We start from the raw sequence: 11,044 nt of genomic DNA, 5'->3' as shown, positions 1-11,044 counted from the left end.
TTTTCAGTAAAGTTAATAATAAATGCAATTCAGGGAAACGTTAGATTTTCTAAAGCAGGAAAACAAAGTAATTCGTTGATATTTTTTAGTTATATTTACAAAATAATTTCCTTTCGTACAGCCAGGATGGATAGGTGCTTTACTTTACTCAGAATGAAAGTGTCAGCTGGCCTTTTTCTTCACGTATTGCTCTGATGATGAAGAAACAAAGAAAATTTTCGGTTCCTTTGGCAGGAGGTTGAAGTAAAGGTGTGTGAGGATAAAATAAAAGCTTACAGCACCTGGTATTCCCAGGCGGTCTCCCATCCAAGTACTAACTAGGCCCGACCCTGCTTAGCTTCCGAGATCGGACGAGATCAGGCGTTCTCAGGGTGGTGTGGCCGTAAGCGAGAGACACTGCAAATAGTTTCCCTTTTATAGTCGTCCATCATTCAGTCTTCCACTTCACGAGGTTTTAATATTTTGTTGTCAGTTTTTTTTTAACTGTTCATAAGTTGAAGCGTAACAGCATAAACACCACCGTCTATAAATGAATGAATTGCTTTGGTCCTCCACTTAAGACTTTTGTTGAAGTAAACAGCGCCTTAAATATGACGAGCTTGATTAGTTTATAAAGGCTCCCCCGTCCCAAGTGTTTTTGTAAAATGTTGCAGGCATGAAATGACGACTTTTCTGGTAAATAGGAAAGAAAAGCTGAATGCTGCTGATTTGTTGTGATGTTTTGAAGAAAATGGAGGTGAAAAAGGGTTTAGCAGCTGAGCGGTGCACTGTAACAAATTTCTGTAGTTTTTACAGTATTACCCCAGCTAACAATTTTTGGTTCTGTTAGGATAAATCTTTTGTTCAAAAGGTCCTGAAGAAAGCAGTCGGGAAGTCCAGAAAGTACTCTTTAAAAACACTTTATTAAGTGTAAAAATGATCTGTGAATATATATCAGAGCTAAGCCGACCGGCGCTCCTTACTCCTGCAGTCTAGACACACAACCACGTAAGAAAGAGGCCGAGCCTCTCTCCCCGCCGGTTTTTAAACTCAGCTAGGCTCCTCCTCCTTTACTGCTGGTGGAGCCAATGAAGTGTGCTAACAAGCCCCGGGCTCTGCCTCCCCCCCTCGGTAGGAGTCAGGGAGAGAGCCTAGCCGGTGCCATGTTGGACAAAGGACCATGCGGCCTGGATGTCGTAAAGCTTGGAAAATGCCGTAAAACTTCCCATAATAAATGTACGTTTTTATGTTCCGAAAAACCTAACAGTTCCCCCCTTGAAAGCATCTTAATGCTTTCACAATAACTTTTAACTATAGGTTAGGTGTTTCTAGATCCCAGGAGATAAGGATAGCTGTCAGCAACCCCCCAATTTAACCCCTTCTGACTACATGGCCACTGGGCTGAATTTTATACAATAAAACGTTTCTAAAAATAAAAAGGCTACCAGTTAAACTAAAGGAACCGTACCTATCGCAACAGCTCCTAACCCTAAAAACAAACAAACAACAAAAAATAATGAAAACAGGAAATCAAAATAAAGTAATTTAAAAAATAGGAAATCAAAAAGAGAAGAAAAAATGAAAACAATGGGTGCGTAGCTTCCACAGGAAGTCCGTTCAGGTTGTCCTCCACCGGACGGAGCTGCAGATATTCAGAAGGGGCCCATAGCTCCTGTTTCTCTGCATGGCTCCTACTGTCCCATGGATTCTACCCTGTCGGTCTTACCTGTTTCCGCAGCGGCACAAACACTTAAACGATGAAACACCGAGAATATCTTTTCTAAAAATAACAGAGTACCAAACATATACACATCATACACAATCCTGAGCTAACCCCTTGCGTTTTGTAGCTAAACTATGAGTGTTGTACTTAACTAGTGTTTTCAAAGATGGACTATGTGTCTGCGAACTATATGTTTATGTTTTTTTTCTCCTAGTCTAACTAAATTCTCCACCCTCGTCTTGTTCCGCTCCGTTGATTCCGCTGGACTCTTCTTCCACATAGTCGGTTTTGTCGGGCTTTCTGCTGTGTTTAGTTCCCTGTAGGCAGGTCCAGTTAGTGCCACTTCTGTCCCTTGGAGTGGGTCTTCCAGTCCCCTCAGTGTCTGCCTCTGCCAGTCCTTCCAAGTCTCCTTCCTTCATCACGGTGTGTGATCAGTAGTGCTGGTCCTCTCTCCTCGTCTTCTCTGGTCGGTTTTACCTTTAATTAAGCAGAGTTAGTAGCACTTATACTGCTCGAAGTGGGTCTTCCGGCCCATCTTCAAGGTCATCCTCATCATCATCTACATGATATCTCGACAAATCAGCCAACATCATCTGGATAACTAGTGGATCCTGCCCCCCTCTGCTTCCTCTACACACTACTTCTATCACAAATTTTTCTATTAATATCCTGATGCACGGGATACCACAACAACAACATATCACTAAAATTATCAATCCTACACATACTGACCTAACCAAGACCCCGGTAAGTAGTTTCCCTGACCAGTTCTAGCCTCACTGACTTTACTAACCAATTGCTAACCATGCAATAGGAAACTTAATCAATTCCACTGATTATTCCACAAAGCAATTGCTATATTGGTTTTCAGGGCCGACTGCTCGACACGGACCAGAAAATAACTTACCACACAAACGGTTGGACTTTAACCAACCGACCTGAACCCGTTCAGGCTTTCACAGTTGGACTCGGACCAACTGACCTGGTACCAGGCTTTGAGTTTGGACTCTAACCAAACTGGCATGGACTCTAACCACACCGGATCCTTTGGACTCACCAGGAGTCAAGGCATGCCCACCATACCTTTGTCAGTGAAAGAGGAACCACACCTTAACATTTATCAGTAATTATTTCTAATTATCTACAAGAGAATTCTCAACATATCACTAAAATTGCCAATCCCACACTCTCATACTGACATCGCTAAACTCGTAATAACTTCCTTCCATGGCCCAAACATCCCTTCTAGCCACTTAACCCATTCATACACACATACAATCATACAACAGACAAACATATAAGCTACTTACCCAGCCCTCACCGCAGCCACCCCACTCCCAACAACGGGATACACGGCCACGGTGAGCTTAGACACCACTGCCGCAAGGCTTTCTGGGTAAAGCCCGTGCCAGACCCAGTGGCGACGCTACACTGTCCCCTCCCTAATGGTCAACCGTCCCGGTGACCCACTCACCAGCGTCCACTGGGTGGCTCCATGTCTGGACCGCACCCCATTACACTGCCGAGTCGCTCTTCCACCCACTGCTGGACCGGGCACCCTGCCCCTACAGCCACCTGGGCTAGCGCACTCGGACAGACCGGGCATATTGGCTCACCAAACCATCAGAGCCACCCAAACACCACGATCCCACTTCTGACACCAATGTGGCGCCGGCGAGTAAGGAAGGTTAGCGTCAGGGCCGCAAGTGAGCTGCCTTTGGCAGTTCATTCAGTGTTTTAGGGACAGACACCCATTCATACACACATCCCTTCTGAAAAATGTCCCCTGTTTATCGGTTCTGGTTTGTTGCTCCTGAAACCGGTGTAATTGTCTTTATAAGCTTTGATGTTGGTTGGGGTTGGTTCCTGAGTTAGTGGGTGAGACATGGATAAATTCTCACACCCTACTGGCTCAATCTCTTTGAACAATGAGAGTAGGCATGTCCAATTTCCTGAAATTACTGGATGTGTGGCCAAATTAGGTTTTGCAGCTGCGCACACGACTTTCGCTAAGGGCTTTTCCACGCTCAATTTCTTTACTGCAGGGGCATCTTCCAATTCCCTTTTACATTTGTCAACTATGTTTTAGATAAATTTAGAAATTTTTTTATACGTTGTTCAGAACCAGGTGGGGCTTTAGTTTCCAGTGGATAGAGACCAACCTCTGTCCAACTCAGTTCCTCAACTTTTGCGCCTGTTTTCGCCTTCTCTTTGACAGAGGAGGTTTCTACCAGTCGCTTAACAACTACTTGTTTCAATTCTCTATGTGTGAAATTAGACATTTTAGACCGCTTTAAACAACCTTTCGAGCAAAATCTGTAACACGTATTAAGAAAAAGATAAACTGATAGGTTTTAACGAGACACACCCTAGAACAGAAAATTCCTGCCTAGTCGAAGAATACGAGTATTCTTTTAACATTCACTGGCACAACTCACTCGGTTGTCCAAACACAACTCAGACAAAAGAACGTAAACCTCAGTACAACAACAGTGTCTACTGGAAACAAACAATTACTTCACCGCGACCGACAATGGCCCTATGGAAACAAACATATACTTCAAGGCAATCGACAGTGATCCCCTGGAAACAAACAATTACTTCACCGCGACCGACAATGGTCCTATGGAAACAAACATATACTTCAGGGCAATCGACAGTGATCCCCTGGAAACAAACAATTACTTCACCGCGACCGACAATGGCCCTATGGAAACAAACATATACTTTAGGGCAATCGACAGTGATCCCCTGGAAACAAACAATTACTTCACCGCGACCGACAATGGCCCTATGGAAACAAACATATACTTCAGGGCAATCGACAGTGATCCCCTGGAAACAAACAATCACTTCATTATTTGTCTCTCATACTGCATTAACCCTTTCCTGCTATATAAAATTCCACTTCAAACAGTTCAAACTGATCAGAGCAGAAGGTGCATACACATTACATCTAACATTTTCTACACTTATTCTACTTCATCATCGCCGCATGCTAGAGAGCCTTCAAATTTTCTAAATCACATTTTTTCCAATACAAAATCACCAATCCACTATTTATTATTTACTCTGCCATACTTAAAATAACAACAGCTCTGCTATATCAACTTCCATCAGTCCTACAAACCCCTGACTTATATTATTTATTCATTCAGATTTTTACCCCAACTTTTGGTCACTGGTACTAACACACCTCCTGCTTCTAACAATACAGACTCCATTTCCCACAATCCAACAGACTCTCACATGACCATCTCCTGCTCCTAGTCAGCCAATCCCTCATGCTCATCATCACCAGCGCTTTGATCCACTTTGGCCATTTTTTATTATGGAACCCAGATCTTCAGGTGGATGTCTATTAAAACACACTACTGTCCCACACGGTCTTGAGATTTCACTGCATAACGTCTCCATCCAGTCTCACATCAGCTTTCCCTTCCTCTTGTCTGATGATGTCATTACTTTGGCATTCTGTACCTCAGCACCCCATATGCCTCTTGAACACTGCTTTACTCAAACATCAGAATGCAACAACAGCCATGACACACATCTGCAAGATCTGGTATTCATAATTTTTACATCATCTTTGGTACTGCATAAGTGTCCACCATCCTCAGCCAGTACACAGTAGATTAAATATCAGACTTCTCTTTACTCATGCAGGGCCTGCAGTTTATGGCCTCAACCCCCCGCTGGGTTGCTGTGTGTCTGTGAAACCTATGACCTGGGTCTCCAGTCACCCCCCTTCATGTACTTCTCTCCTAACAAGTTATTTTCTTCTCACTATTCCCTCAATCTTTAAATTGCACTCGTCTGCCACTCATCTATGATCATGCATAGTATTGCCACAAGGTTTACTGCACCACATTGAACCAATCTAACTTCTTCAATAAACCATATAATATAAAATGAGTGAGTTGACCTGATCAATTAGCTAGAAAAGATTCATCGGATACAACACAAGCATCAAATATTAACAATTGCCAATTAACAATTTCCAAAAAATATTACCAATTAAATTGAATCTTACCGGAGTCCGTGTAAGCAATTATATTTAATCTCCTGAGACCCGAGCTTTGATTTTTTCAATGCATTTTTCCTATTCCTTTTGTTTTTAACCTTATTAGTTGGGCGACACGGTGGCTCAGTGGGTAGCACCGTCGCACACTGTCACAGCAAGAAGGTCCCCCCTCCGCGGAGCCCGCATGTTGTCGTGTGGGTTTCCCCCGGGTGCTCCGGCTTCCTCCCACAGTCCAAAGACATGCAAGCGAGGCGAACCAGAGACACCGAACTGTCCATGTCTGTGCCCGATACAACCTGAATCCTGTGCAATGAGCAACCACCGCTCCTGTCATAAATGCAACCAAAGTGCAAAACTTAACGTCAAAATCTCAATAAAGAAGCAATTTAATACACAAAGCGGCATATTAAACATAAATTCTTATTCCTGCCATAGTACTCCTGCCATATTTAAACCTAAACTCTCATTCCTGCCATTATACTCCCCCCTTTTTTCAAATTTTACAATCAAATCTTGAAAATAAAATATTAAATAAACCTAAACGAGATCAGTGTGGAGACTCCGCATATGCAGAGACCGACCCCTCTTAACCTCTTTCCACCAGATGTGGGCAACTGAAACAAAAATAATTAAAATTGACGGCAACCAAGCATTAAATCTGCATTTTTATTATCTAGATTTGCATAGATTGTTTTATTGTGTCTATTCTGTTGGAAAGCACAGAATTTTAAAGTTAGTTCAATCAAAGTCTGGTATTAGCTGGACCTGTAAACAAATAATGTCGTTATTGAGCAGTGGAAGGTGTGCAACAGCTTTGTCGGCAGTGTCACCTCTGGCATTGTCCTGTAAAATTGGAACAAAACTTTAGAATATGCACAATTTACAAAATTGCTCTCTGTTTGGGTAGCAGAATTGCATCCACAAGTTGTGCAACAAGGTATGGTGGGCGATTTCCAAATTTAAATTAGTCAAAACAAGACACTCTCCCACCAAATACAACCAATTGTTCGATTCCATATGTGAAAGTTTAGTTCATAAACATGTCAGCAGTTTTGCTTTCAGCCAGTCTAGAGGCTGTTATTAAAGCATGTAGTTCAACAGTTTAAGCCAATAAATTGAATAGGAGGGACAATGACACAAAGTATCATTTGCTAAAATTTTAACTAAGCCCACTTGTTTCCTGTCTGTTGCAGCATCTCTGGATGCAAATCCTTTCACAAACATTTCCAATTCAGGATTCCTATCAGGCCCAGAAAAAATAGATAGAGTAATACAGTCATGATGTTCACCATCTCCTGCAATTAGTAAAAAGTGGTAGGATTAAGTACATTACAGCATTTGATAATAATGTTCAATTTTAGAAGTACACTGTAGTATTTATACAATCATTAACTTGATACGTGAGATGTTTTCCTTTCAGTTATAGAACATACTTTGGCACTAACCGAGTTAGATAAGTATAACCCTCAAGATCACTTAGTATAACTACGGATATTTCTGTAGCAGACAAAGACAGAAAGAAAATTCTGCACAAATCCAGAAGGGATCAGAGTCCCTGTCTTTTACAGAAATAGTGGTACCTTCAGGCATTATTTCCAATTTAATTCAAGAGGCAAACAAATGATCACACCTCATAAGATTTATAGGGCTATGAAATCTCACTCTTTACAACTACACAATATTTTAGAAACAGTAATATAATAGCTTTTACCTTTTACTTGTATTCAGCATTTGTATACAGAGAAAAACACGACCTCACTCTCAAATAAACATAAGCTTTGACAATATATAATCTAATATATTACCATATGTCCTAATCAGAGGTGGAAAGAGTACCAAAAAATTGTATTCAAGTAAAAGTACTATTACCTTAATGAATCTCCACCTAATTACAAGTAAAGTTACTACTCTGAAAATCCACTCAAGCAAAAAGTAGAAAATAACTCATTTAAAATGTACTCACCGAGTAAACAGCAGGGGGTCTCCTCTGTGTAATGTAAACAGGAGTGGATACAAACCTCACAACAGTAGTATTTAATTCAAATGCAATAGAAGAAACGTTGTCCTTAACTCAAATGCAATAGAAGAAACATGTTGATGCAACAATTAAAATAGTTAGGGATGTGTAATGCGTCATTTCAAATGACATAAAACTTTTTCAAACTGTATAACCACTAGCGATGTGTCGTAAAATGATTCGAATCTATGAACCGGCTCTTCTAACCGAAACAAAGGAATCGACTCTTCCGGGAGTCGTTATGCGAATAAACGGCTCTTTAAAAGGAACCGAGACAAACGAATCGACTCCCCGTCGTAAAATTCACTGCAGCAGTTCCCCAGCCGCGATTTCTTTACCGTTTTTATATTGCTCAGTAACAGATGTTATTTAAAATGTAACATACTCAAATAAAAGTAAACTTACAGTCTGTGTGATGTGCTTTAAAAACTACTCTGTTACAGTAGCCAGTGTAATCAGAATCAGAGCGGCAACACTGAACACTGGCTTCGTGTATGTGGCGTACGTCATCATGCACTGATGTATGACGCTACCCACATTAAAACACACTTAATAAGGTACCATAACAAATACTTGTCTTAACTCACAGTTATCTTAAGATTATAAAAATAAAGTTGATTATAAAATTAACTGCAGCACTTACCCAATCCAGGCGTACAAAGACAAAGATAGCCGATGGACAAGAGATACGGCAAGCTGCTCACATAGAGCCAAAATGGCGGATAGACAGAAAACCACGCTCAGCTCTCCCAGAGCCAAAATGGTGGACAGACAGAAAACCACGCTCAGCTCTCCCAGAGCCAAAATGGTGGACAGACAGAGCCAAAATGGCGGACAGACAGAAAACACGCGTGTGCAAGATGGCGGACAAACAAAAGGTTACATATAAATACGCACAGAAACACTGACAAACAAACTCCCGATGTACTGTTTTCGAACCGAATTTAGAATTTAAAGTAGTCTAATTAACCGAACTCCGTTTCCATAACAGTCAAGCCCGAATTTTGGGACAATCTTTTTCATAGAACCCTGTCCTTTGAACAGCCAGACTCTTAAGATTTCCACGTTCAAATCATAGAACCCCGTTCTTTGAACTGCCAGGTAATAGATTTCCAACGCTCGCTCATTCATAGAATCCCGTTTTTTAAACTGCCAGATCCTAGGTTTTACAACGCTCGAATTATAGAATCTCGTTTTTTAAACTGCCAGACCCTATTATTTCCAACGCTCGAATCATAGAATCCCGTTTTTTAAACTGCCAGACTTCTAGATCCAACGCTCGAAAATTTGAGATCTATAGAATTAACCCAGTCCCAGACTCGTTAAAACTTAGATCTTTCGAATCACGCGCCCCTGCTTTTGAAACAGACAGACACGTTTCGCTCCAATGGTGTTCCGGGTGAAGCCCTGCCGAACAGCCCTTTACCGTTTATTTTGCTCGGTCTGATTCAAACTCAGCAATCAGGAAACATACATTTTAGCTCCAACATATATTCACAGTTTTAAACTATCTAATGATACTTTAGTAATTTAATCAGACACTTACGGATTCTGAGATTCACTTTCACACTCAGTACGCTAAATAATAAATGCAGCTAATATATATACAGAGAACGTCTGTTTACCTTAAGTAGGCGCGCGCCTTGTACTGAGTACAAAAGATTTTTCAGAATTCCTGGTCTTACCTCAGTCAGCTGAATTAATTCTGATGCAATTCTCAGACCTCTTGAACCATCCTCTGGCTACCATTTGTTAGGATAAATCTTTTGTTCAAAAGGTCCTGAAGAAAGCAGTCGGGAAGTCCAGAAAGTACTCTTTAAAAACACTTTATTAAGTGTAAAAATGATCTGTGAATATATATCAGAGCTAAGCCGACCGGCGCTCCTTACTCCTGCAGTCTAGACACACAACCACGTAAGAAAGAGGCCGAGCCTCTCTCCCCGCCGGTTTTTAAACTCAGCTAGGCTCCTCCTCCTTTACTGCTGGTGGAGCCAATGAAGTGTGCTAACAAGCCCCGGGCTCTGCCTCCCCCCCTCGGTAGGAGTCAGGGAGAGAGCCTAGCCGGCGCCATGTTGGACAAAGGACCATGCGGCCTGGATGTCGTAAAGCTTGGAAAATGCCGTAAAACTTCCCATATTAAATGTACGTTTTTATGTTCCGAAAAACCTAACAGTTCCCAGAACGTTCTGGAAACGGATCATTTTGGTTGCCCTTTGGTTCCCCAGGAAAGTTTTCTTTACGGAAATAGAACGTTCCCGTTTGGTTGTGCATTATAGTTCTGGGAACGTTCCCCTAACGTTCCCGTAACCTTAACATTATTGAAACCTTTAAGGGAACCTTGTACTAACCTTTAAATTATTGAAAACTTTAGACAACCTTGCAATAACACTCCAGTAACCTAGTACCCAGCTAGCCTTGTAATTGTGGCCCACTTCCGGCGCAGCTCCTGCCAGCCGAGCCTGCCGCATCTGGTTCAGTGCCGGCAGCCCGTGTCGGCTCTGACTCTTTTTGAATGACTGCCCAGAATCAGGCCAAATACACTGACCCAAATCCAGCTGCCAGATCTCCACCGACTCTCCCATAACTGGGCCGGAATAGCCCCCAAAGCACTATGATACCATTTATTTACCGTTTTCTTCTCCTTTCACATCCTCATAGATAAAATAGTAGATTTGTGCTTAAGATTAACTACAGATTGTGCAGCAGAAAGTATTTTATTAAGATATGGTATGGTAGAGACCCTGACCTCAAGGGCCCCTGGGCGCTGGCCCCACTGGCCCGGTCAGTAATCCAGCCATGCCTTTCACGTGTATTACCGAGTGGAGAAATCAAGTGAAACTTTCAAAAGTCAGAGAACTTGTTTTTTATGCAAACTTGCCCTAAATGCTGCAGTTGTGCACTTTTTTGTAAATTTTACTAAAATTGTTTGTGTTTTTTTAATGATTTTTATGCTTGAAATGTAATGTAATGTGTTAAACAACTGATGATACAAACTTTATTTATTTGCAATTATTTAAAACTATTTTTTGTTGAACTATTGTTATTAAAATATACTTGTTGTCAATTCGTATACTTTTGAAATAAATCTTTTTTTCTCATTTAAGTGTTGTTTGATTAAGGCAAGGTAGCAAATGTGCATGATTGTTCATCATTGATATTATTATCGAGGTACCCAGTAGCGCCATAATGCGCCATGAGAGCCATAATTCCCATCACTAATGCCTGGCTTGTTTTTCTTTCTAAATATCTGTGCAAATTTTAGGTTTGGCCCATATTTTGTCCAGGAGTGTGGACCAATCAA

At 41.4% G+C, this 11,044-nt stretch overlaps 1 non-coding gene across 1 annotated transcript; it reads right to left on the bottom strand.

The window, feature by feature from the left end:
- Positions 1 to 269: 269 nt before the first annotated feature.
- LOC134329730 (5S ribosomal RNA) lies at positions 270 to 388 on the bottom strand. The gene has a single exon (XR_010014951.1). It is a non-coding gene; the product is annotated as a 5S ribosomal RNA (ribosomal RNA).
- Between the last annotated feature and the right edge of the window lie 10,656 nt (positions 389 to 11,044).

Source organism: Trichomycterus rosablanca, chromosome 15 (genome assembly GCF_030014385.1).
Source record: "Trichomycterus rosablanca isolate fTriRos1 chromosome 15, fTriRos1.hap1, whole genome shotgun sequence".
Taxonomy (NCBI): Eukaryota; Metazoa; Chordata; class Actinopteri; order Siluriformes; family Trichomycteridae; genus Trichomycterus; species Trichomycterus rosablanca.
Note: the sequence above shows the minus strand (reverse complement) of the source record. Positions and strands in the feature narration are given on the sequence as shown.